The 27,408-nt window shown below is 40.8% G+C and overlaps 1 long non-coding RNA gene across 1 annotated transcript in view; it reads right to left on the bottom strand.

Moving 5' to 3' along the window:
* Positions 1–27,408, bottom strand: part of LOC132818780 (uncharacterized) — a 191,700-nt gene that overhangs the window by 71,767 nt on the left and 92,525 nt on the right. The window lies entirely within an intron of this gene.

Genomic DNA, 27,408 nt, shown 5'->3' with positions numbered 1-27,408 from the left:
TGGGAGCATAAGTAATCCCATTTATCACCTCGGGTTTTATATTTTTCGTTTCTTCAGAAGATTAACATCTGTTATCTTGTTTCACTACAGGCAGCATGAATTATGGCCAATCTCACACACCAGAAAAAAATGTCTATGGGGTCAAATATTACAATTGAACCTACCAGTAATTTGCCTTTGCTCTAAACTGCTCGCATGTATCCCCATTACACAGGCACTTGCCTTCCTTAGCCCTGAGTTGACTCTTATTCCACATTTTTGACAGCATCATTAGTCTATCAGCAAAACCACACTTATGCCTGCTGTACATTCAAAACAGCAGTAGTTGCTTTTTTTTAGCAGTCGGTAGCGCTGGATTTGAACATTAGTCTAAGCTTATACGGAGCACCAAGGCTGTTCTGTTGTAAATCAAAGTTTTAGTTAGGAAGAGTAACTTGGTCTGCTTAGTGACCTCTGCAGTGTGAATAGAAGCAGCTAACATCCTCAGGGAGTCTTAAAGAGATTTGATGCTTCTAATAGCCCCCACTAACTAAATTTAAAATGAAGATTTAATTAAAGTTAGAAAATAGTGAGGGCCTAACCTTCCTTGGTAACCTATCCCACCTCCATTGCCCCTCCCCCAAGTCCCTCCTTCCTACCTTTTATCTTAGCCTGCTTGGCTACTCTCTCTCATTCCTGATGAAGGGCTTATGCTCGAAACGTCGAATTCCCTATTCCTGAGATGCTGCCTGGCCTGCTGTGCTTTGACCAGCAACACATTTTCAGCTGTGATCTCCAGCATCTGCAGACCTCATTTTTTACACAATTCCATCAGACTCCCACCATAGTAATGGTGGAGCTCCGATGGAACAATTCTGATATATACCAGGACTCAGTTTTGTTGGGTCCGCCCTTAGGTAGAAATCCCAGTTAATGTTGTAAGGTCAAATATGGCAACCAGGTAGGCATCTCTTGAGTTCAGCTCCTTTATCCATGTATGAACAAAGAATGTAATGCGATCAGTACATGAGCAGGTTATTGCTGTGTTAAGTGCTGCTTAATGGCATTGCTGATGACTCTTTCCAACACTTCAATGATGATCAAGAGTAGGTCGACAGGGAAGTTATTGGCCAGGTTGGATTTATGCTGCTTTTCATGGACAGGGACAAATGCTTGGGTAAGTTTCCATGTTGTCAGGTAGATGCCAGTGTTGTAACTGCACTGGAATAGCTTGACTAGGGGAATGGCTCGTTGTGGAGCACCTCACCTGTGACCATCGATGATACAAATACCTCAGCAAGAGGCCCAGCAATCATTTCTCTAGTTTCCCACAGAGTTCTCAGATGCACCTGATCAGGTCCTGGGGATTTATCCACCTTTAACCATTTCAAGACATCCAGCACTTCGTCCTCTATAATCTGGACATTTTTCAAGATGTCACCATCTATTTCCCTACAGTCTATATCTTCCATATCCTTTTCCACAGTAAATACAGCTGCAAAATACTCATTTAGTATCTCCCCCATTTTCTTGCTGATGTTTGAGGGACCCCATTCTCTCTCTCGTTACCCTTGTGTCCTTAATCTATTTGTAAAAACCCTTTGGATTCTCCTTAATTCCATTTGCCAAAGCTATCTCATGTCCCATTTTTCCCTCCTGATTTCCCTCTTAAGTATACTCCTACTTTCTTTATACTCTTCTAAGGATTCAGTCGATCTATACCTGTCTATACCTGACATATGCTTCCTTATTTTTCTTAACCAAACCTTCAATTTCTTTAGTCATCCAGCATTCCCTATACCTCCCTGCCTTCCCTTTCACCCTGACAGGAATATACTTTATCTGGATTCTTGTTATCTCATTTCTGAAGGCTTCCCATTTTCCAGCTGTCCCTTTACCTGCGAACATCTGCCTCCAATCAGCTTTCGAAAGTTCTTGCCTAATACAGTCAAAATTGGCGTTTCTCCAATTTACAACTTCAACTTTTAGATCTGGTCTATCCTTTTCCATCACTATTTTAAAACGAATAGAATTATGGTCGTTGGCCCCAAAGTGCTCCCCCACTGACACCTCAGTCACCTGCCCTGCCTTATTTCCTAAGGGTAGGTCAAGATTTGCACCTTCTCTAGTAGGTACATCCACATACTGAATCAGAAAATTGTCTTGTACACACTTAAGAAATTCCTCTCCATCTAAATCTTTAACACTATGGCAGTCCCAGTCGATGTTTGGAAAATTAAAATCCCCTAACATAATCACCCTATTATTCTTACAGATAGTTGAGATCTCCTTACAAGTTTGTTTCTCCATTTCCCTCTGACTATTGAGGGGTCTATAATACAATCCCAATAAGGTGATCATCCCTTTCTTATTTCTCAGTTCCACCCAAATAACTTCCCTGGATGTATTTCCGGGAATATCCTCCCTCAGTACAGCTGTAATGCTATCCCTTATCAAAAATGCCACTCCCCCTCCTCTCTTGCCTCCATCTCTATCCTTCCTGTAGCATTTGTATCCTGGAACATTAAGCTGCCAGTCCTGCCCAACCCTGAGCCATGTTTCAGTAATTGCTATGATATCCCAGTCCCATGTTCCTAACCATGCCCTGAGTTAATCTGCCTTCCCTGTTAGGCCCCTTGCATTGAAATAAATGCAGTTTAATTTATTAGTCATACCTTGTCCCCGCCTGCCCTGACTGTTTGACTCACTTCTGTTCTCAGCTGTACCCATCTCAGATCGATCTCTTTCCTCACTATCTCCCTGGGTTCCCCCCCACCCACCACCACCACCACTAGCCCCCCCCAACCCACACCTTACTAGTTTAAATCCTCCCAAGCAGTTCCAGCAAATTTCCCTGCCAATATATTAGTCCCCTTCCAATTTAGGGACAATCCGTCCTTCTTGTACAGGTCACTTCTATCCCAAAAGAGATTCCAATGATCCAAAAATGTGAATCCTACTCCCATACACCAGTTCCTCAGCCATAGGTTGAGGGTGAGAGGGGAAAGACATAAAAGAGACCTACAGGGCAATCTTTTCACACAGAGGGTGGTATGTCTATGGAATGAGCTGCCAGAGGAAGTGGTGGAGGCTGGTACAATTACAACATTTAAGAAGCATTTGGATGGGTATATTAATAGGAAGGGTTTGGAGGGATATGGACCAGGTGCTGGCAGATGGGACTAGATTGGGGTGAGATACCTGGTCGGCATGGACGGGTTGGACTGAATGGTCTGCTTCCATGCTGTACATCTCTATGACTCTATGATCCTTTGTGTGATGGTCATGGTAGAGTGGGGGTTATGCCCAGCCACAAGGTCACAAATTGGGGCTGAATACAATTCTGCTGCTGATCATGACCCATAGTACCTAATGGATGTCCCATATTGGATTGTTAAAACTAATCAAAATCTATTCCTTTCAGCACATTGATAGTGACACACAACACAATGGATGAGATCCTCAGTGTGAAAGTGGATTTTGGCTTTGCAAGGACTTTGCAGTCGTAGTTCCTACTTATACTGTCATGGACAGTACATTGTGTAGTGATTGTACCAAGGTTAGCCAGGTGGACTTCACAGAATATTAAGCTGATTCCCCTGATTGGGGCTGTTAATCTGGTCCAATTAGGAAGCCCTGGCTGACAGATAAGACCAGGAGAGTCACATGTCCTGTTCCCTCTGCGTGCTGGCTATGAGAGAGCTGGATCAGTGTCAAGGACTCTCCACATCTAACTAAAGGATAACTTGAAGATGGGAAACTGGCTTCTGTGGAGATATTGCAGATTGGTGAGGTCAAAGACAAGTATGTTTTTCCCTCTTCTTTGGTTTGTCATCAACTGCCACAGCCTCAGTCTATGCCATTTAGGAATTGTCAAGACCTGTCAGTAGGCGTGCTCCTGAGCTAATCCAGGTGAAGGACATTGAAGTCCCCCACCTCGAGTATATTCTGAATCCTTTCCACCTTCAGTACTTCAAACAAATTGTTGGTCAACATAGTGAAAAACTGATTCATCAGTTTAGGGAGAGGAGTATGTGATAATCAGAAGGGGGTTTGCTTGCTCATGTTAGACCTGATGCTATGGATTCCAACCCATGTCCCTGGAGCATTGGCTTGGATCACCGGATTACGTGCCAATCACACTTCACCATTCCTGAAAACAGTTCTGTTCAGATATCATCAACAGCGGGAATTCTGGGAGCTTGGAAGAGGACTGTCTGGCCATGAACTCTTTGCATGAGTTAATAAATTAGTACGTGGAATGCATATGGTGCAAAAGAGCCTTATTTGAATTCTTTCACTTAACACTTTCATTTTGCTCCAGAAAACTCAAGGATTAAGAAATGCTGAAGGATACACGAATTTGACAGCCTAAGCTGCAGCCCTTTAAAGTGTAGCAATTTTCCTTTAAAATAACTGCTCTTAAAGGCCAAAACGTGATTGGTTTATAATGCCAAAAGGATAGGGGAAGATTCTGCACACACCAGGCATCTGACACTGAGAATGAGAAATCACAGGAGACTTCATTTACTTCAGATTGAATGTATTAATGGAGATCTTGCATATTCTGTGAAAGAATATTCTCTCCCAGATAAAAGGCAGTGAGGGGAAAATGAATGCCATGTTATTTTCCAGTCCCCACGCTCTAAAAACTCAACGTTAGGAATGATCCTGCCTGGCAAAAAAAGCTACCCCCTGGTGAGAAAGCAAGTAGGTGGGAGTGTGATCAATCAAAGACAACAGGCTTGTTGGGTCAAATGTATTTTTTCCAAGGTCTCAAGTATTCGTATGTTTTTATTTTATCATTCCTTCAAGCTGAGCATTGTACAGCAATGGACTACAGGACCCCAGATGTCCAATATCGTGTCTCTTTTAACAAGGTAATTTATTTTTTACCAAGTTTTCCCATCAGACCGAATGTCAATGAATCACACTGACTTTTTACTGACTTGCCCAGTAAACGTCCTCATTGTAAATTTATTTCCTGATATCCTGGGGTAAAACCACTGTAGGTAATTTATACTTAATGTGAACAGTCTTTATAGCTTTCCTTTTATATTGGCTGCAGTATTTCATTCCTGAATTTTTAAGAAAAATTATTTCATATATAAACAGTTTCAGCTGTCTTTTCTTAACAACTAACATGTCCCTTGAGAAAGCTCAAAAGGGGAAGGTTGGGTGGGGCTTGGGGAGGGCACGTGGAGATATTTTATTTTGCATTCTTCACTTGCTGTAGTGTTTTATTTAAAATATATACTCATAATAAATACTTCAAAGTCTTTTACTTGAGCTAGTTGGACTGTTATATTTAATACATACACATATTGTGTCTTCCTACTTATCATCAAGCTACTTAAAGCAAGTCCATGTTTACTGCATTCACGTGCTAATGAAACCTCTTTTTTCAGTTTGGTCAGTTTTGTTTTTTTTTCTCTCCTTACCAAATAGATAAAGGTTGTCATTTTATATTTGTGTGAAATGTTATGGAATGAACCAGAATGATCCCATGCTAATCCCGGTTCAATAAAGGGTTTGCTGATGTTAGACATGGCTGCAATATAAACACCACAATTGGCTTCAATGTTGCTCAGCTAAGGAGATGAATCATCAACCATATGTCATACTCCTAATCGATAGCAACTAACTATTGTTGAAGAGTACACATCTGCAGATATTAGATGAGGACAGAATGAGACAGGGATTTCCATCTGATCCACGAATAGTCAGTCAGCAGTCACAGACTAAACTAACACAGGAAGAATGCTTATTTGGGAGAGATAAAAGAGACACCAGGCATTGTACCATAATCCAGTAAGAGTCAGCGTTTTCTCAAAAGGAAGTGAGTAAAGACTACATTTCCATAATCTGCATAAAAGAATGCTTATACTACTCCCTTATAGTCATATCATAGCATAAATGGCTTTTAAGATACAACTTTCTTCAGTCTTTTGGCTAAAATTACTAATCAGAAATACCAATGCATTCCAGAGTTTCTGATTTATATTGTAATGGGCAAGATTCCTGCTGTATAGGTGGAGAGACAACTTTCATTACGTTGCTCTGGACCCAATCAAATTAAATTTAAAAGTTGATCAAACTTGATGATTAGAAGGAAAGAAATATTGTGCACGGTGATGATCAGACATCTCTAATGGTTGGGGAAGAACATGTGTTATTCGAGAGTTCAGTACTCGTTCTCAATACTGTATATATGTCAATCATTTTCTCAAAACTATAATACAATATAGATTAGATTACTTACAGTATGGAAACATGCCCTTTAGCCCAACAAGTCCACACCGACCCATTCCCCTACATTTCACCCAACACTACCGGTAATTTCACATGACCAATTCACCTAACCTGCACATTTTTGGACTGTGGGAGGAAACCGGAGCAAACCCACACAGACACGGGGAGAATGTGCAAACTCCACACAGTCAGTCGCCTGAGGTGGGAATTGAACCCAGGTCTCTGGTGCTGTGAGGCAACAGTGCTAACCACTGTGCCACCGTGCCACCCATATATTAGCAACAATTTGCAGGAAACACTTTGTTCCCCAATGATATGAAGCCACTTTTATTACATTTGTTTTCATTGGCTAGAATATCCTGGAAAAGTGCACAATTATTTGTTGACTGTTTCAAAATGTGGACTGCAGTTCATTCAAATGTATTTATATTAGGTGGAGAGTAGCATATGCAGAACCTGAACTCCTTGAATTATATCTCTAATGCAGTCAGGATAATTACCATACAAAATATGGTTGATACTAGGGGAATGTTTCTGGTTTGTAATCTGTATCTTGGAAAGGTAATGAAAAGTGACTTCTGGAGTTTGAAGTAATGTTACAGAGCCGTTTTTATTCTAGTGCACATGCACATGGGTGAACTTGCCGGACCTGTTGAATCAACAAGAAGTTCCCCAAAAGTGGCAGGTTCTGAAAACAACATGGGATTTCCATCAGCATTCTCTTTGATTGCCTTTAATGTAAGTGATCTTTTACAAAGATAAATGAGGAAAGAAATGACAATTTTGAGAAGCAAAGAAAATTTGGGACTGACAATGCAAGATGGAACCTTATAAATGCCCAAGCGATGGTCAATCAATATTTTAAGTGTGTTTTAAAAGGCCATTACATCATGAACTGTCACAAATGTAACATATAATTTTCAAATGTAAGGAAGAAATGGAAGAATCAGAGGAAATAAATTGAGATATGGATCAAATTGTATTGGTCACAGATATTTCAGGCCAGTTATCATCGATTAGGTGGCAGAAATCTTAAATTATGCAGTCTTAGACAACTGATACATTTCTGATTTGGAGATGCCGATGTTGGACTGGGGTGTACAAAGTTAAAAATCACACAACACCAGGTTATAGTCCAACAGGTTTAATTGTAAGCACACTAGCTTTCGGAGCGACGCTCCTTCATCAGGTGATTGTGGAAGGCTCGATCGATCAAGCTCTCCACAATCACCTGATGAAGGAGCGTTGCTCCGAAATCTAGTGTGCTTCCAATTAAACCTGTTGGACTATAACCTGGTGTTGTGTGATTTTTAACTTGATACATTTCTGCAGTGTGCGAAATGGACTAACTAAGATGCTAGGAGAATGTGAGGACTGCAGATGCTGGAGATCAGAGCTGAAACACATTTTCCAGCAACACATTTTTCAGCTCTGAATTCTAGCAACACATTTTCAGCTCTGAATTCCAGCAACACATAACTAAGATGCTACCTAAACTCTCTGTGTAATTAGGATGAGAAAAATGTTAAAGAATTTGAGAGTTCCACCGGTTTACCATTGAGCAAGCAAATCCCCTTCTGATTATCACGTACCTTTGCAAAGAGTAGTTGTTTCTTCAAAATTAACAACATCCAATCATTTTAATGCCACGAGTGTAGCATAAGTAGATCATCGATAACAAAGGGACAGATGAAACTGAATATGGAAAATAACAGAGCCATTGCATTTGGACAATCTATTGAAATTTCTATTTACATAAAAGATTGCATTCCATTCTTTGATCAGAACCTCACCACTAAATAAATTAAAGCAGTGTTGTTCACATTAGGAGGCAAAAAAGTCAATTTTGTAAAATCACAGAGATTATCTGCCCATCTGCCTTCCAAAAAGATAAATATTTTAGTAAAGGATGCAGGAATAATGAAGAATGCAATAGCTCATAAAATAAATTGAAGATGTGCAAGAAATCTAAAGTACACTGTCATGGTCGATAGTAAGTCTGCTGTCAGTAAGGAATTTGGCCAAGGTAATGGCTATGGATTTAAAGGTGTTGGTTAGAGTAAAATAAAATCCATTTTACATTTTGCAGATCTGGCAGATTTAGTCAGTTAACAATAATGCGCGGTAAAATAAAGAAAATGGCAAAACAAAAAAAAATTGAATAGGTTTATGGAAAACTGGATAGGAACAGGATTTGGACCGCTGGCAGGATTTCTCACCAATCACAGGCAGGACTTTGCCCACAATGAATTTAGAGATATGCGTGCAAAACTTGTACATAATTGCTATGAATATGGCAGCAGAAAGTCCTTTTAACAAGAGCTGTGTGTAAGGAATGATGTAATAATAAATGAAGTGGTTCATAAAATTTTGGCAAATCAACCAAGCTGCAAGTTATTGGCTGCACTGCCATAGTATTAGCATGCTAAGAATTCACAGATGTTCCGAAGATATGGTCCATATCAGTTTTGGGTAGAAATCCTAAAATTTTGTCAGTAATATCTGATCAGTCCCCAGCTTGACAAGGCACTACAATTACCTTTACTTTTTTAAGCATTTGAATACATTCTATGTAGGCGGAAGGACTTTCATAAAAGTTGAAGCCTTGGAAAGAATTCAGAGAGTGTTAAGACTATTAGCAACCAGTTTCAATCTAGGAGGCAAGTTTCCTGGAAAAGGGAGAGGCTTAAAATGTGAGAAGGCCTGGAAAAGGTTACTAGTAAAGATGGAAAATTCATACAGAAACCAGATTTATAGAAGTCACAATGAACCAGGTACTTCTCACAACCCTACATAACAAATCCATGAGGATTAGATTGTCAGACGAAGTACAGAAATGTTCTGCTGGTCAAAATGAGACATTAGTTTCAAAGGACAATTATCAAAAATGGGAATTATAATCACAAATATTTACCAGACGGATCTGTTCAGTGTAGAATTGCAACTATTAAAAATCAAGCAAGGAAGGCTACTGGAAAATTCAGCAACTGCTAAATAAACAGGATGAAGGACAGAAGGATTGGGACCATGAGTCTAGAAGTGGAAGACAAAATATGTAGCACAAACTCAAACAGTGCCTTGGGAGGGAACATCCCAGAAAGGGAAAGAATTCTTTGAACAGAAGGAGAGATCAAACAGTGATAGTTCAGAAAGAGAAAGATAGCAAAATAGAGGGTCAACTTAACAAAGTCAAGGATACAATACAGGCCAGGACTGCCGCCAGGAATGGAAGCCCATATAACCAGGAAATCTTAATTGTTTCAAACAAAGTAGGAGTCAAGTTAATAAAAACTGCCAAACAGCAAGAACTGTGAAGCTGGTGAGAATTTGAGGTGTACACTGAGATGCAAGTCAGTGGACAACCAGCCCTATTGCAGTGGTAGATATGCATGGAAAAAGTGTCTTCTAATGGGATTTGTTAGACTTGTAACATGAGGCTTGAGAAGAAGATCTGGGGGTGGGGGGGGGGGCGGGGGGAAGGTGAAATAAGAATAGATACACTGATTCCAAGAGAAGCAGTTTTGAAGATTTCATCGGCATTGTTAGCAATAATTACTTTGACATGTAGATCAATTGATTTTAAAACTGTATTTCTGCAGGGAAACCCACTCAAAAGGGAATTGTTTGCTTGCCCTCAAGCAGAGACAGAAAATGCTGGAGGGAACAATCTAGAATTTAAATAATTATATGTATGGCCCAAATGATACCTCTGGAGTTTGATATTTCTATGTAAGGTCTGTTTTAACAAAATTAGGCTGTCTCTAGTTGCCAACCCTGTCATATTTTACTGGAACTTTGGACATCTTTCTGACAGAAGTAGATGACAGTTTTATATAGAGTGGGAGCAGTGAATTTAAAAAGATTGTCTTGAATGGGTTTAAACCAAGCTTTTAAATTGAAAGTAAGGTTCCGAGGTTTTCAAATACATTAGATCACAAATCAGGCCGAACAAATACAGTATGACTTTGCATCAGCAAGCTTATTTGGAAAATGTTAGCCCCATTACTGTTAGTCAAAGCAGGGTCTCACAAAAATGATGCAGCAGCTTCCATAGCAGAAATAAAGGAAATGCAAAATCTAGTTGGTCTGCTAAATCAACTGGGTATCCAAACAAGGCCAAATGCAGTTTTTGAGGTCTTTAAGCTGAATATGACAATGAAATATCCCAAGGTAGAAAATATATTTCAGGCATACAAAACATTGAAAAAAATGAAAAACAGCACATTGTGTTTTGAAATTGCCAGCATTAGGTATTGTCAGGAAAATGAAACTTGCTGTTTGAGCAATGCTTCTGGGGTATATCTCTGTGAGAAGTTTATAATTTTTCCTATGGACAAGGGAGGTAATGTTGCCCTTTAACTTGGGAATCTAAGTGGCAGAAACATTTGTTGAGGTGGACATAGCAGTTTACACGGAAGAACGATTAGAAGAAATTCTAAAAATGATATTTCGCAGAGGGATGCATTGAGTATTATATCAATAATAAGATGCTGTGGGATAGCATATATATTTAACAAAATTCATGAATCAGAAAAGATCTGGAATTCATATTGAAGTTAAAAATAATGCCGAGAGTAGATAAATCTTTAACTTTAAAGGGGTGGTTAGCAGCAGTCAACAGTCTGATTGCTTCACAAAGGAGCAGGAGCCAACAAACTATTGGAACCACAAGCAAAAAGATGCTTGGAACTTTAATAAACATTGAAGAAAAGTGGAAATGTAATATGTGGCTTCACCTGATGAAGGAGTAGCACTCGAAAAGCTTGTGATTTTCAATAAACCTGTTCGACTACAACCTGCTGTCATGTGATTTCTGATTTTGTTCACCCCAGTCCAACACCAGCATCTCCGTGCCATGCTTTTTATTAATATTGTATCTATATGTAGATTCATTTTTAAAAAAATTTAAAATGTTATCTTGTAAGTCTCGTAAGTCTGGCAGAGACGAATGAGACCAAATGGAACTAGGAAGCAGGTGAGGATATAAATTAAAGTTAACTGGGGTGGCACTGTGGCTCGGAGATTAGCACTGCTGCCTCACAGTGCCAGGGACCCGGGCTCAATTCCAACCTCGGACGACTATCTGTGTGGAGTTTGCACATTCTCCCCGTGTCTGCGTGGGTTTCCTCCAGGTGCTCTGGTTTCCTCCAACAGTCCAAAGATGTGCAGATTAGATGGATTGGCCACTGTGATAACCACAGTGTTCAGGGATGTGTAGGTGAGCTGCATTAGTCAGGGGTGAGTTGGAATGGTTGGGTTGCTCTTCGGAAGGTCAGTGTGGACCTGCTTGCCCAAAGGGCATGTTTCCACACTGTAAGGACTTTAAATTCTAAATTGCCTGTATAAATATGAGAAGCAAGTAATTAGTGTGATTGGAGTCAATGGTTTGTACACTAGAAATAAAACTGAGTAGATAAGTAAACATGTGGGCTCTGTCTAACCAGCATTTTAAACCCTGGGAATTAGCAAGAATGGATAAAGTGGAGTCAAAAGTTGGCACCAAAACCAATAGCTGAGAAATAATCTGCTTTCAAAAAAAAAGGTTAGGACACACTCAATGGATATTCCCTCAATGAGGAGATGTATCAAACAAACCCAGAGCTCCCTGGATGGCAAAAAGAGGTAGAAATTATGATAAAGAAGAAAAGGTGTCAGATGTCAGGTAAAATTATATTTGAGAATTAGACTAAGTATGGAACATTCAAACGGGATATTGTTGGAAAAAAGCAGATAATTAAAGCAAAGTAAAAATGTGAAAAGAGATTGACAGCTAACTCAAAAAGGAAATCTAAAGCGTTTTAATGATAGTAAAAGACTGGTAAAGAAGGAGTGGGATAGATTTGACACCAAAAAGGGGATTTGCACTTGAAAACTTTTCTTCTGTCTTTACCAAGAAGAAAGATACTGCCCAGGCCATGGTGAAGGAAAAAAAAGTATGGTCATTAGAAGAATTTAAAATTGGTAAGGATAGTGTATTGGTAATTAAAGTTGACAAGGTACCCGGACCAAGTGAGATGCATCCAAAAATAATGAGGGAAGTGACAGCATAAAATAAGAAGGCTCGGGCAATAAATTTTAATTTTCCTTTGACTTGGAGAGGGGTCAGGAGACTGGAGAATTGCAAATATTATGCTCTTGTTCCTTAAGGGTTATAAGGGTAAGCCTAACAACTATAGACAGTTAGTTTAGCCTCAGTGGTTGGGAAAATTCCAGAAGAAAGAACTTATGACAAAATGAATAGTAACTTGGACCAGAGAGCAAAATGGATTTCTTGAGGGAAGATGAACTAACTTACTGGACCTTTGTTGAACTGAGCTGGTTGATGAGGATGACGCTGCTGATTTAGAGTATATGGACTTCCACAAGGCATTTGATGCAGTGTTGCACTTGTAAGAAAGGTTATAAACCATGGAATAAAAGAGATAGTTGCAACATGAATACAAATTGGCAGAGCGATTAGAAACAGAGAGCTTAATGGATGCTTTTCAAACTGAGGTATGTTTATTGTGGAGCTCCCTAGGTTCATTTTGGGACCCTTGCTTTACTAAATGTATTCTAATGCTGCATACCAAGGTGTACAGGCACAACCTCACAATCTGTGGATGATATGAAACTTGGAATCATTTTGATCTCTGAGGACAATATTGAGGAGTTTCTAAAGGACATAGACAATTTGGTGAAGGAAGCAGAGAGAAGGCTGTCAACATTTAAAGCAAAATGTGTGAGGTGAGATATTTTGATTGGAAAAGCACAGAGAGACAATATAAAAGAAAAGGACAACTCTAAAGAGGGTGCAGGAGCAGAGGATGTATGTGTGCATAAGTCGTTAAGTCATTAAAGGTGGCAGGGCAGCTTGAGAGAGCAGCTAATGAATCAAAACTAAACCAAAGTTTTATTAATAGTAGCATAGAATACAAGAGCAAGTAGGTTATATTATATTAACCATTAGCAGCTACACTTACCAATGGTGGTTGACTCTTACCTATTCCTTTGTCTGTTTAACTGTTGTTCTCGCTCTCTGGGTTTCATCTCCAGCTATCGTTCACTACTCCACCTCACCCCTCACTCCATCTTAGCTTAAATACCAACTTTTTCCCAGCAACAATTCAGGTCACTGAACCCAAAATGTTACCTCTGCTTTTTCTCTGTAGATGCTGTTGTTTGCCCAGCAATTTCTGTTTTGGCTTCTGATTTCCAGCCTCCGCAGTTCTTTTTTCTTTGTTTAACATTCTTATTTATTTCTCTTGTTGTGGAAGGCATTATGATGTACAATGGTACAGGCCATTTTGAGATGTAATAATGACTGCAATTAGCTGGAACTGTTTTTGGTCATCAGCTTATTGTTAAAGAAAAACAATTTGTGTATGTAAAACATATGCCTGATTTGAACAAAAGCAGAACTCTGCATTCTTGTATAGTCTAAAGGGGAGCCCAATGTTCCAGCTGTCTGGATTCAGATATTTTGACAGGGAAAGATGAGAAAAACATAGAAATAAGAAATTCTGAAATGATGCACTTTTCAGGATGTTAGCTTCTATCTTTGAAAGGATTAACCAATCCAGCAGCACTGCAGCATATTAAAATGCAGAATTACAGATCTGTTAGAGTGCAGAATGAGGCCATTCACCGATTGTGTCTGTACTGGTTTGGAGTGTTTTAACTTAGCTCAAGTCTCCTGCCTTTTCCCTGTAATTGTTTCTATTTAATCACGCAATTCCCTCAATGCCACAATTGAACCTGCCTCCACCACACTTCCAGGCAGTGCATTCCTGACCCTAACTAATGACTTTGAGAAGATTTTTCTCATCTCACATTTTTTTTTTTGCAAAATGCTTTAAAAGATGCACACAGGAATAATGAGGGAAGTGTGTCCTCTGGTTCTCCATCATTTTATGAGCGGGAGCATTTTCTCCCTATCCACTCTTGTCCAAACTTTTCATGATTTTGAGAACTTTATCAAATTTTTTCTTGGCCTTCTCCTCTCCAACGAAAGCAATCCCAACTTCTCAAATCGTTCCTTTTAATTGAAGAGTCTTTGGACCCAATCTCATAAACCACTTCTGCACTTCCTGCAGCACATTCTCACCGGCAAGAGATAATGGAATCCCTTATAAGTTATATTCATTGAGAGATAAACTGGATGACCTTGAAATAAAGCTCACTGACCATTACATGTTTTCAATTCACACCCATTAATTGAAATGCAGGCATTGTGCTTTCTACTCATGATCAAAACTTTAGCATATAGCCAGGTACCTGTCCCATGGAATATTGACTGCACACATCAGCAAGGGTCCCAATATAATGAGTAACTGGCATTACTTATCATTTAATCCTGAACAAAAAAAGCCCAAAAATCTGCGGATTCTGGAAATCAGAATCAAAAACAGAAATTACTGGGAAACCTCAGCAGGTCTGGCAGCATTTTTAGAGAGAAAGCCAGTTAATATTTCAAGTCCAGTGACTCTTGTTCAGCATTGACAGTAGCTCGGAAGTGGTTGATAGATATATGTTTGGGTTTTGCAATGGTAGTAGAAAGGATTACTCCCAGTGTCACGTGTTAGTGAGATCAGGAACAGGAAAATAGATTACATTAATTTGTGGTCAAAGAAATGGTGTAGGAGGCAGGGATTTAGATTTTTGGAGCATCGAGACTAATCCTGGGGAAAATGGGACCTGTACATGCTGGACAGTCTGCATCCCATCATCGGTGCTCATATGATAAGGGAGAGTTTAAACTAAAGTGGCAAGCACATTTGAACATGAGTAAGGAGACAAAAGTGAAGGAAACAAAGATGAAAATAAATGATGAAAAAAATTAAAGCAAAAGTGGAAGGCAGAAGAAACATGACGAGCAGCAAATATGACGGAACACAAAAAAATTGTGTAAAAATGTCGAAAAGACATGTCCGAGGTACTGTATTTGAATGCATGGAGCATTCACAATGAGGTAATAGTTGTAAATGGATACAATATGACTGTAATTACAGATACACTGCTGCAAGGGCAACCAAAACAAGTATGGAGTTTGGTTGGCATTTGTTAGTGAAAATCATAATTAGTGCAACAGTGAGAAAGGATATTGGTGCAAGAACTCTAAATGTGGCACTGTCTTGGTGAAGCTAAGAAACAACAAAGAATGGAAAACATTAGTAGGAGTTGTCTGCAGACCTCCAGATAGTAGGGGTGAGGTGAGGGGTGTCATTAAAAGCATGAAATTATAGATGCATGCAACAATAGTGCTATTGTAATCCTGGGTGATTTTTATCTGCAAGTACACTGGACAAACCACATTAGCAATAATGCTGTGGTGCATAAATTCCTGGAATTTTTTTTAGACCAGCACACTAAGGAACTGTATATTTAGGGGCAGGCTAACCTGAAGTTTGGTTTTGAGCAATAATCTTGTTGTAAGAGCTCCTTTAGGAAAAATGGCCATAATATGGTCGAATTCTCCATCGGGATAGAAAGTGAAGTAGTCCACCCAAACTTGGATCCTAAATCTAAACAAAAGAAATTGTGAATGTATGAAAGGTGACTTGGCTGTGATGTGACTGGGTGGCTTCAGTCAAAGAGATGTATGAATCCAACCAGTCATTGTCTTTCACTCCAAAAACAACTAATTTATTCCTGCTCTCTGTTTCAAGGGTGCTAACCAATTCTCAATCCATGCCAGTATATAGCCAAAGCACCAATTCTGGGTGCTTTGCATTTTTACAAGAACCTCTTCTGTGAGACTTTATCAAAAACTTTCTGAAAATCCAAATTCATCACATCCAAATGGTTCTCCCTTATCGATTCCACTATTAAAACTTCAACAAAAACAATAGATTTGTCTGACATGATTTCATAAATTCATGTTCTCTTTGTGTAATACTATTGATGTATTCTAACTGTCCTACTATCACATCCCTGATCTCATTGCCACAGCCAGGATTAGAATGCCATCTTTCTCAGGAAGAATCACTGTTTAAGCAGTGTCTGGGAGCAGATTTTGGTCAACAGCTAAATACTGTGGTAGACATCTTCAATAACAGTCTCTAACAATGAGTGTAGGCTCCAAAACAGGAATCTTAGCTCACATTGCTATTACTTCTTCCCTCAACAGTCTTCAAAGTGAACCTCATATGGGATCCCATTGATATCATCCTTCCCTGTATATTTAAACAGCTTAGGCACAAGCATACCTCCACTGAAACTTAAAGCTTCAGTTGACCAGATGAATTTGGAACAAGAGTTGGTATTTCACTAGTTTAGTTTAACTGCTCCCACTGTGGCTTTCCCCCACATGGCGAGTTTAAAAGGAAGGGCATAGAGCTGAACAACACAAAAGAAGCTATTGGCACATTATGCCAGAGGTGGGTCTTAGAAGAAATTATCCACTCTTTTCCTATAACGTGTAGGTTCTTTTTTCAAATGTGGTTATAGCTTTTGCTTCTGCCATATTTTCCAATTCTAACAACCTTCTTTGTGAAAAAAGAGCTCTTAAATTCTCACTTAATTCTTTCGATGCTAATCTTGAATGTGCATCTTCCAAAAGCCAACTCACTGACCAGTTAAAATAGTTTACCCTATTTCCATGTCAGATTGGATTAGTGGAAACATGTTGGCCTTTTGACTTAACAGGTAATAGGTGTCAAACCTCTGTGTAAGACATAATTATAGAATTGGAGCTGACACTTCTTTGTACCACTAGGGAATCATTGCATTATCAAGGATACTGTTGAAGTGGAGCACACAAACTCTCCTAATGTCCTGAGCAAAACATTCCTCAACCCACTCTGCTAAAACTGATTAGCTAGTTAAATAAGAATAGGCATTTATTTTGTTAACTTGCCAGATATCCTTCTGACCTTCTATGTTTTAGTAAAAATAATCCACATTTCTCCCTTATTTCTCTCATAACAGAAGTTTGAAATTTTGTAATCACTTTAGTGTATCTCTTTTACGTCGCTATCAGGGCCGTCTTTCCCAACTACAGTGATAAAAATGGGCACAACATTCTAATGAGGTTGTAAGTACTAATCTGCATAGATTCAGCATTAACACCATTTTGTACTTGTGCAACTTATCATTAAATTTTGAATTCCATTTATAAAGCTCAAATATGGAAATATAGAAGATCTGAGCAGGAGTAGGCTATTTGACCCTTAAAGCCTGCTCTGCTGTTCAATATGGAGAAATTGAGGACTGCAGATGCTGGAGATCAGAGCTGAAAATGTGTTGCTGGAAAAGCGCAGCAGGTCAGGCAGCATCCAAGGAGCAGGAGATTTGACGTTTCGGGCATAAGCCCTTCAGGAATCGCTTATGCCCGAAGGGCTTTCTGAAGAAGGGCTTATGCCCGAAACGTCGAATCTCCTGCTCCTTGGATGCTGCCTGACCTGCTGCGCTTTTCCAGCAACACATTTTCAGCTGCTGTTCAATATGCCCATGGTTGATCGTCCAGCTCAGTACCCTAATCCCACCGTCCCTAATATCCCTTGATTCTTTTAGCCACAAGAGCTACATTTACCTCATCTTGAAAATACATAATATTTTGGCTTAAACAAAATATGGTAGTGAATTCCATAGGCTCACCATTCTCTGTGTGAAGAAATCTCTCCTCATCTCAGTCCTAAAAGCTTTACCCCTTCTCCTTTACCCATGACTCCTGGTCCTGGACTCCTCCACCATCAGGAACATCCTTCCTGCATCTAACCTGTCCAGTCTTGTAAGAATTTAATAGGTTTCTATAAATTCCCACTCTATTCTTCTAAACTCCTGCAAATACAATCCTAACCGACTTAATCTCACTTCATACGTAAGGCCTGCCATTCCAAGAATCAATTTGTTAAATCTTTACTGCACTCTCTCCATAGCAAGAACATCCTTCCTCAGATAAAGAGACCGAAACTGCAAACAATATTCCGGGTGTGACCTCACAAACACCCTGTATAATTATAGTAAGATGTCTTTGTTCCTTGAATCCTCCTGCTGTGAAGACCAATATACACTCCTTCGATACTTGCTGCACCTGCATGCTTACTTTCAGCAACTGGTTCATAACGACATCCAGGTCTCATTGAAAATTCCCTTCTCTCAATTTACAGCCATTCAAATAATACTCTATCTTCCTATTTTTGCCAAAATGGATAATGTCACATTTATCCACATTATACTGCATCTGCCCTGCATTTGCCCACTTACTCAGCCTGTCTAAATCACACTGCAACATCTCTTCATCCTCCTCACTGCACACCCTTCTGCACAACTTGTTATCTGCAAATTTGGAGATATTACATTTCATAACCTCATATAAACCATTAACACATATTGCAAACAGCTAGGGTTCTAGTAGCGATCCTGTGGTACCCCACTGCTTGCCATTCCTACTCTTTGATTCCTGTCTGGTACCTAATTTCCTACCTATTTCAATATTATTTCGAATTCCATGTTGTTTGATTTTACCTTTTGATCTCTTACATGTCAAGCTTTCTGAAAGTCCAAATAAACCACATCCACTGGCTCCCCCTGGCCAACTCTACTAGTTACATCACGTCATACAATTACACAGCATAAAAATAAGCTCTTTGGCCACCGTGACTATGCTGGCCAGCAGACACCAGTTAACATAAATCCCATCTACCTACATTAGGTCCATAGCCTATTTTCCCTGGCATTTTAAATACTCATCCAGATGTATCACCTCATACTTGTTGGGATTAAATTCCATTTGCCATTGCTCTGCCCAATTTGTCAGCTGGTGAGTATCAGACTATAGCCTGAGACCATCTTCCTCAGTATTAATAGCACCATCAATTTTCATGTCATTCTGCAAATTTACTAATTATACTTTGTACATTCATTTCCAAGTCATGAATGTGCATAACAAACATTAAGGCCCCAAGCACTGAAACCTATGGTACACCACTTCCAATTACAAAACAACCCTCCAACATTACTTTCTGCTTCCTGTTTGTGAGCCATTTTCGGACCCAGTTTGCCAACTTGACGTGGATTCTGTGGATTCTTACCTTTTGGATCAGCCTTCCATATTAGACCTTGTCAAAGGCCTTACTGAAGTCCATGTAAACCACATCAACTGCAGTCCTCTCATCGATATCATTTGGCACTTTTTCAAAGAATTGAATTAAATTAGTCAGACAGGATCTCCCTCTCACAAATCTGTGCTGACTATTTCTGCCTTTCCAAGACTTGATTAATCTTGTCTCAGAACTTTTTCCAACCATTTTTCAATCACTGATGTCAGACTAACTCGTCTGTAATTATCTGGCCTATGCCTGCTGCTATTCATGAACAAAGGAACCATATTAGCTCCCTTCAGTCATCGGCCCTTCATGTATGGCCAGCGAAATATTAAATATCTCCACCAGGGTCCTAGCAATCTCCTCTTTTGTCTCCCATAGCAGCCCGCAATAGATCTCATCAGCCCCTGAGGATGTATGCACATCTAATATCTTCTCTGTATTAATCTTAACATTGTCTATAACCTCATTATCCCCCTGATATTCTCAAAGAATTTCAGTCGATTTGTCAAGTGTGATTTCCACTTTGTAAAGCCTTGCTGATTGTGCCTGAATCTACTACTGTTTTCTAGGTGCTGTGCTGTATAATCCTTGATAAAGAACTCTACCTCCTTCCCCAATACTAATGTCAGACTCACTGGTCTATAACTTCCTGTTTTCTCTCTGCCTCCCTTTTTAAATAGTATGGTTACATTGGAGGTTATCTACTCTCTAATATGTAGGAATTGTGCCAGAGTCGAAAGAATCTTGGAAAATGACCATCAATGCATCCACTATTTCTAGAGCTACTTCGTTAAGTACTCTGGGATATAGATTATCAACATCTAGGCATTTATCAGCCTTCAACGTCATCAATTTCTCCAACCTACTAATACAGATTAGCTTCAGCTCTCTCCCTCTCACTAAACCTTGTCTGTATTCCCCATCATTTCTGGTAAGTTATTCATATCGTCCTTTGAGAAAACAGAAGCAAAATATGAATTTAGCTTGTCGTCCAGTTCTTTGTTTTCCCTTATGAATTCCCCTGTTTCTGACTGTAAAAGACCTACAGAAGATTTACCAATGTTTTTCTCTTTATGTACCTCTTGAAACTTTTTCAGTCAGTTCTCATGTTTCCCACGACCTTATTCTCATACCCTATTTTTCCCTTCTTAATCAATTCCTTCATCAAATCCTTTGCTAACTTCTCAACTCTTGCCGATATATATGCTTCTTTTATGCATCTAATGTTATCTTTGACTTTGTAAGTCATGGTTTGGCCATTAAAGAAGTATCACTGGACCTGAAATGGTGAACTTACTTTCTCTCCAAAGATACTGCCAGACCCGGTGAGGTTCACCAGCAATTTCTGCTTTCAGTTAGCCTCCGTTCTCATTGCACTCCCGCACCAGACAGGAATAAACAATTTTTGTGGTTCATCCATTCACTGTTTGAAAGTTTGCTATTGCCTGTCCATTGTTATTCGTTTCAGTAACATTTCCCCATCCATGCTCAGTTGCTTTATTGCATGTTTTTCCCGGTTTTATAACGTTATCCAAATCTTTAGCATTTAATCTGTATATCCCACTTACTCATTTTCCCAAAAATTATCTCTTCATATTTCTCCAAATTAATTTTTTTATCCAATCTACTAGCTCATTTATTGATAATAATTCTAATAATAATATTCATTACAGATAGCCATATATTTTATTTTATTTTCAAATTTGTAAATCGAGTTTGTAAATTTAAGTGCAAGCAGCAGCAGAGAAGGAGCGGGAGCAGTGAAGGAAGTGATGAGGACCAGAGGGGCAGCTGTGAAGGAAAGCAGTGACCATATATATCAGCAAGGCGGCTAAACCCGAGACTCTACTACAGTAGTGTCTCCCACCCGCCCTCCTCCTCTAACCTAGTTAATAAGTAGGAACAGTGGGAGCGACGACCAGGGGCTGCTGGCAATATATCTGGGCAGCAGCTGAACCCGAGACACTACACGTGTTGTGTCTCCCCCCTTCTCCAACCAAAAATAGGACTCTCCTTTGTTAAGGTAAAGATTTTCTATTTCTTTATCGGTGATTGGTTATAAATTTACTTTTTATGGTTTATCTATTAATTGTTTTTTAGAAAAAGACTATAGTACTGAGGAATTAAGGGCTACGGGGAGAATGCGGGTAAGTGGAGTTGAAATGCCCATCAGCCATGATTGAATGGCGGAGTGGACTCGATGGGCTGAATGGCCTTACTTCCACTCCTATGTCTTATAGTCTTATGGTCTTATGGTATCAGAAAGTACTTTAACTCAAACTTATACAAAGTTATAAAGTAATTAACTGAGCAGAGATGGCTGGGCAGGTGATGTGCTGTAGCTGTATGATGTGGGAGCTGGCTGATCCCATTGTGAATGGCAGTGACCACATCTGCAGCAAGTGTTGGTTGCTGGAAGAACTCCGGCTCAGAGTTGATGATCTAGAATCTGAGATTCAAATACTGCGGCACATCTGAGAAGGGGAGAGTTACTTGGACGCTTTGTTTCAGGAGGCAGTCACACCTGGGAGATTAAGTAATTCACATTCAGTTAGTGATCAGAGACATCAGAGTGTGACTGTAGTGAGGCAGGTAGGGGGAACCTGAGTTCAGGAGTGGAGGAGCCTCAGCCCTTGACCTTGTCCAACAGGTATGAGATTCTTGCTCCCTGTAAGGATGAGGAAAAGGGCTCTGGACAGGATGACCCAGCTGACCACAGCACCATGGTGCAGAAGGCCATTCAAGAGGGGGGAGCAAAAAGACAAGCAGTTGTTATAGGGGATTCTATAATTAGGGGGACAGATAGTATCCTTTGCAAGCCAGATCGGGAGTCTCGCATGGTGTGTTGCCTGCCCAGTGCCAGAGTGCAGGACATCTCCACCCGGCTTGAAAGAATATTGGAGCGGGAGGGTGAGGATCCAGTTGTTGTGGTCCACGTTGGGACTAACAACATAGGCAAAGCTAGGGTGGAGGACCTGTTTGGCGATTATCAAGCACTAGGAAGGAAATTGAAGTACAGGTCCTCAAGGGTCATAATCTCCGGATTACTGCCTGAGCCACATGCCAATTGGCATAGGGATAAGAAAATTAGGGAAGTAAACACGTGGCTAAGGGATTGGTGTGGGAAAGAGGGATTCCATTTCATAGGGCATTGGCATCAGTTTTGGAACCGGGGGGATCTGGACCGTCAGGACGGTCTTCACCTAAACCGATCAGGTACCAATGTTCTAGAGAAGAGGATAAATAGGGTGGTCAGTAGGATTTTAAACTTCTGAGTTGGGGGGAAGGGAAAGTGAAAGCGACAGGTAGTATGGGGTTAAATGGAAAGATAAGCAGGAGGATAGCATGTATGCAGGTGGATTTAAGCTTGAGGCAGACTAGGAATGCAACAGAAAAGAAGGATAACTTAGGACATCTTATGACTTCCAATATCTCCAATGATAAGAAAATTAGCATTAAGGCACTTTAACTGAATGTTCGTAGCATTCGTAACAAGATAGATGAACTAACAGCACAGATCATTGTGAATGATTATGATGTGGTAGGCATCACAGAGACATGGTTGCGGGGGTTCAGGACTGGCAATTAAACATCCAAGGATTTACAACTTATCGAAAAGACAGGGAGGTGGGCAGAGGGGGCGGGGTAGCCTTGTTAGTTAAGAACAAAATTAAATCTATGGCACTGAATGACATAGCGTCGGATGATGTGGAGTCTGTGTGGGTGAAATTGAGGAACCACAAAGGCAAAAAAACCATAATGGGAGTTATGTACAGACCTCCTAACAGTGATCAGAACCAGGGGCGCAACATGTACCAGGAAATAGAAAAGGCATGTCAGAAAGGCAAGGTCACGGTGATCATGGAGGACTTCAATATGCAGGTAGACTGGGTAAATAATGTTGCCAGTGGATCCAGAGAAAGGGAATTCTCGGAATGCTTACAGGATGGCTTTTTGGAACAGCTTGTCATGGAGCCCACAAGGGAGCAGGCTATTCTGGACCTAGTGCCATGTAATGAACCAGACTTTATAAAAGACCTTAAAGTAAGGGAACACTTAGGAAGCAGCGATCATAATATGGTAGAGTTCAGTCTGCATTTTGAAAGAGAGAAGGCAAAATCGGATGTAATGGTGTTACAGTTAAATAAAGGAAATTATGAGGGCATGAGAGAGGAACTGAAGAAAATCGACTGGAAGCAGAGCCTAGCGGGGAAGACACTAGAGCAAAAATGGCAGGAGTTTGTGGGTATAATTGAGGACACAGTACAGAGGTTCATCCCCAAGAAAAGAAAGATTATCCGTGGAGGGATTAGACAGCTATTGCTGACAAAGGAAGTCAGGAAATGTATCAAAGAAAAAGAGAGATTCTATAAAGCGGCCAAGAGCACTGGGAAATCAGAAGATTGGGAAGGCTACAAAAACAAACAGAGGATAACAAAGAGAGAGATAAGGAAGAAGAGGATCAAATATGAAGGTAGGCTAGCCAGTAATATTAGAAATGATAGTAAAAGTTTCTTTCAATAGATAAGAAACAAACGACAGGCGAAAGTAGACACTAGGCCACTTCAAACTGATGCTGGAAGCCTAGTGATGGGAGATAAGGAAATAGCTGAAGAATTTAATGAGTACTTTGCGTCAGTCTTCACAGTGGAAGACATGAGTAATATCCCAACAATTAAAGAGAGTCAAGGGGCTGAGTTGAGTACAGTTGCCATTACAAAAGAGATAGTGCTAGAAAAGCTAAAAGGTCTTAAAATTGACAAATCTCCTGGCCCCGATGGGCTACATCCTAGAGTTCTGAGGGAGGTGGCTAAGGAAATAGCAGAAGCATTGGTTGAGATCTTTCAAAAGTCACTGGCGTCAAGGAAAGTCCCGGACGATTGGGAGATTGCTGTTGTAACCCCATTGTTCAAGAAAGGATCAAGACAAAAGATGGAAAATTATAGGCCGATTAGCCTAACCTCAGTTGTTTTTAAAATTCTAGAATCCATCGTTAAGGACGAGGTTTCTAAATTCTTCGAAGAGCAGGGTAGGATTAGAACAAGTCAACATGGATTTAGTAAGGGGCAGTCATGCCTGACAAACCTGTTAGAATTCTTTGAAGAGGTGACAAGTAGGTTAGACCAGGGAAACCCAGTGGATATGGTCTATCTAGACTTCCAAAAGGCCTTTGATAAGGTGCCACACGGGAGGCTGCTGAGTAAGGTGAGGGCCCATGGTGTTCGAGGTGAGCTACTGGCATGGATGGAGGATTGGCTATCTGACAGAAGGCAGAGAGTTGAGATAAGAGGTTCTTTTTCGGAATGGCAGCCGGTGACAAGCGGGGTCCCGCAGGGTTCAGTGTTGGGGCCGCAGTAGTTCATGTTATTTATTAATGAACTGGATGAAGAGAATGGGGGCATTCTAGCGAAGTCTGCCGATAATACGAAGTTAGGTGGACAGGCAGGTAGTACTGAGGAAGTGTGGAGGCTGCAGAAGGATCTAGACAATTTGGGAAGTGGTCCAGGAAATGGCTGATGAAGTTCAATATGAGCAAATGCGAGGTCTTGCGCTTTGGAAAAAAGAATACAAACATGGACTACTTTCTAAACGGTGAGAAAATTCATAAAGCCAAAGTACAAAGGGATCTGGGAGTGCCAGTCGAGGATTCTCTAAAGGAGAATGTGAGGACTGCAGATGCTGGAGATCAGAGCTGAAAATGTGTTGCTGGAAAAGCGCAGCAGGTCAGGCAGCATCCAAGGAGCAGGAGAGTCAACGTTTTGGGTATGAACCCTTCTTCAGGAATGCACGAGAGTCGATGTTTCAGGCATGAACCCTTCTTCATGCTTTCGTCATTTAAAAACTCCTTACCTTTTATCCTAGCCTGCTGGATACACTTTCCTCATTAAAAAACTGCATCTCCTCCACTTCCTGCTTCTCCGCCCTTGAGCCCCGACCCTCCAATCACCACCAGGACAGAACCCCACTGGTCCTTACCTACCACCCTACCAACCTCCATATACATCGTATCATCCATCGTCATTTCAGCCACTTCCAAACGGACCCAACCACCAGAGATATATTTCCCTCCCCTTCCTTATCAGCGTTCCAAAAAGACCACTCCCTCCATGACTCCCTCGTCAGGTCCACACCCCCCTCCAACCCAACCTCCACTCCCGGCACCTTCCCCTGCAACTGCAAGAAATGCAAGACTTGCGCCCACACCTCCTCCCTTACTTCCCTCCAAGGCCCCAAGAGATCCTTCCATATCCACCAGAAATTCACCTGTACCTCCACACACATCACTTACTGCATCCGCTGCACCCGAAGTGGCCTTCTCTACATTGGGGAGACAGGCCGCCTACTTGCGGAACGTTTCAGAGAACATCTCTGGGACACCCAGACCAACCAACCCAACCACCCCGTGACTCAACACTTCAACTCCCCCTCCCACTCCGCAAAGGACATGCAGGTCCTTGGACTCCTCCATCACCAGACCATAGCAACACGACCGCTGGAGGAAGAGTGCCTCATCTTCCGCCTAGGAGCCCTCCAACCACAAGGGATGAACTCAGGTTTCTCCAGTTTCCTCATTTCCCCTCCCCCCACCTTGTCTCAGTCAAATCCCTCGAACTCAGCACCGCCTTCCTAACCTGCAATCTTCTTCCTGACCTCTCCGCCCCCACCCCCACTCCGGCCTATCACCCTCACCTTGACCTCCTTCCACCTATTGCATTTCCAATGCCCCTCCCCCAAGTCCCTCCTCCCTACCTTTTATCTTAGCCTGCTGGACACACTTTCCTCATTTAAAAAATTCCTGAAGAAGGGCTCTTGCCCGAAACGTCGACTCTCCTGCTCCTTGGATGCTGCCTGACTTGCTGCGCTTTTCCAGCAAAATATTTTCAGCGTTTCTCTAAAGGTAAACATGCAGGTTGAATCCATGATTAAGAAAGCAAATGCAATGTTGTCATTTATCTCAAGAGGGTTGGAATATAAAAGCAGCGACATGCTACTGAGACTTTATAAAGCTCTGGTTAGGCCCCATTTGGAGTAGTATGTTCAGTTTTGGGCCCCCACACCTCAGGAAGGACATATTGGCACTGGAGCATGTCCAGCGGAGATTCACACGGATGATCCCTGGAATGGTAGGTCTAACATACGAGGAACGGCTGAGGATCCTGGGATTGTACTCATTGGAGTTTAGAAGGTTAAGGGGAGATCTAATAGAAACTTACAAGATAATACATGGCTTGGAAAGGGTGGACGCTAAGAAATTGTTTCCGTTAGGCGAGGAGACTAGGACCTGTGGGCACAGCCTTAGAATTAGTGGGGGTCAATTCAGAAAACAGAAATGTGGAGACATTTCTTCAGCCAGAGAGTGGTGGGTCTGTGGAATTCATTGCCATGGAGTGCAGTGGAGGCCGGGACACTAAATGTCTTCAAGGCAGAGATTGATAAATTCTTGATACCACAAGGAATTAAGGGCTACAGGGAGAATGCGGGTAAGTGGAGTTGAAATGCCCATCAGCCATGATTGAATGGAGGAGTGGACTCGATGGACCGACTGCCCTTACTTCCACTCCTATGTCTTATGGTCTTATTCCCAAATCCAGGAAATCTATGAATATTAAAAAAATTCCCAAGGCTAACCTTTTTATTAATGAACATAGGAAATTGATGGTCAGGAAAAGACCAGTCTGCTAATCAAGCCTACTCCACATGATGCTGCTTCATCTAGCATGACTCTTTACATTGTTTAAAAATCACACAACACCAGGTTATAGTGCAACAGGTTTAATTAGAAGCATTAGCTTTCAGAGTGCTGCTCCTTCATCAGGTGGTTATGGAGCTTATACTCCACTATCACTTGATGAAGGAGCAGTGCTCTGAAAGCAAGTGTTTCTAATTAAACCTGTTGGACTATAGCCTGGTGTTGTGTGATTTTTAACTTTGTACACCCCAGTCCAACATCGGCATCTCCAAATCCTTACGTTGGCATTGCTAACTGAGCATGAATTGCCCATCTCTGCTGGCCTTCAGGGAATATTCAGTTCAAAGAACATTTATTATGGATTTCTGTCAGGTTTCCAACCTTTATCAAATTTCTCAGCTTTGTTAGTTCATTTTCTTTAATGCCATGTGCCTGACATGTACCAAAAAGGCTCCTGTG

This window comes from Hemiscyllium ocellatum, chromosome 9, assembly GCF_020745735.1.
Source record: "Hemiscyllium ocellatum isolate sHemOce1 chromosome 9, sHemOce1.pat.X.cur, whole genome shotgun sequence".
Taxonomy (NCBI): Eukaryota; Metazoa; Chordata; class Chondrichthyes; order Orectolobiformes; family Hemiscylliidae; genus Hemiscyllium; species Hemiscyllium ocellatum.
Note: the sequence above shows the minus strand (reverse complement) of the source record. Positions and strands in the feature narration are given on the sequence as shown.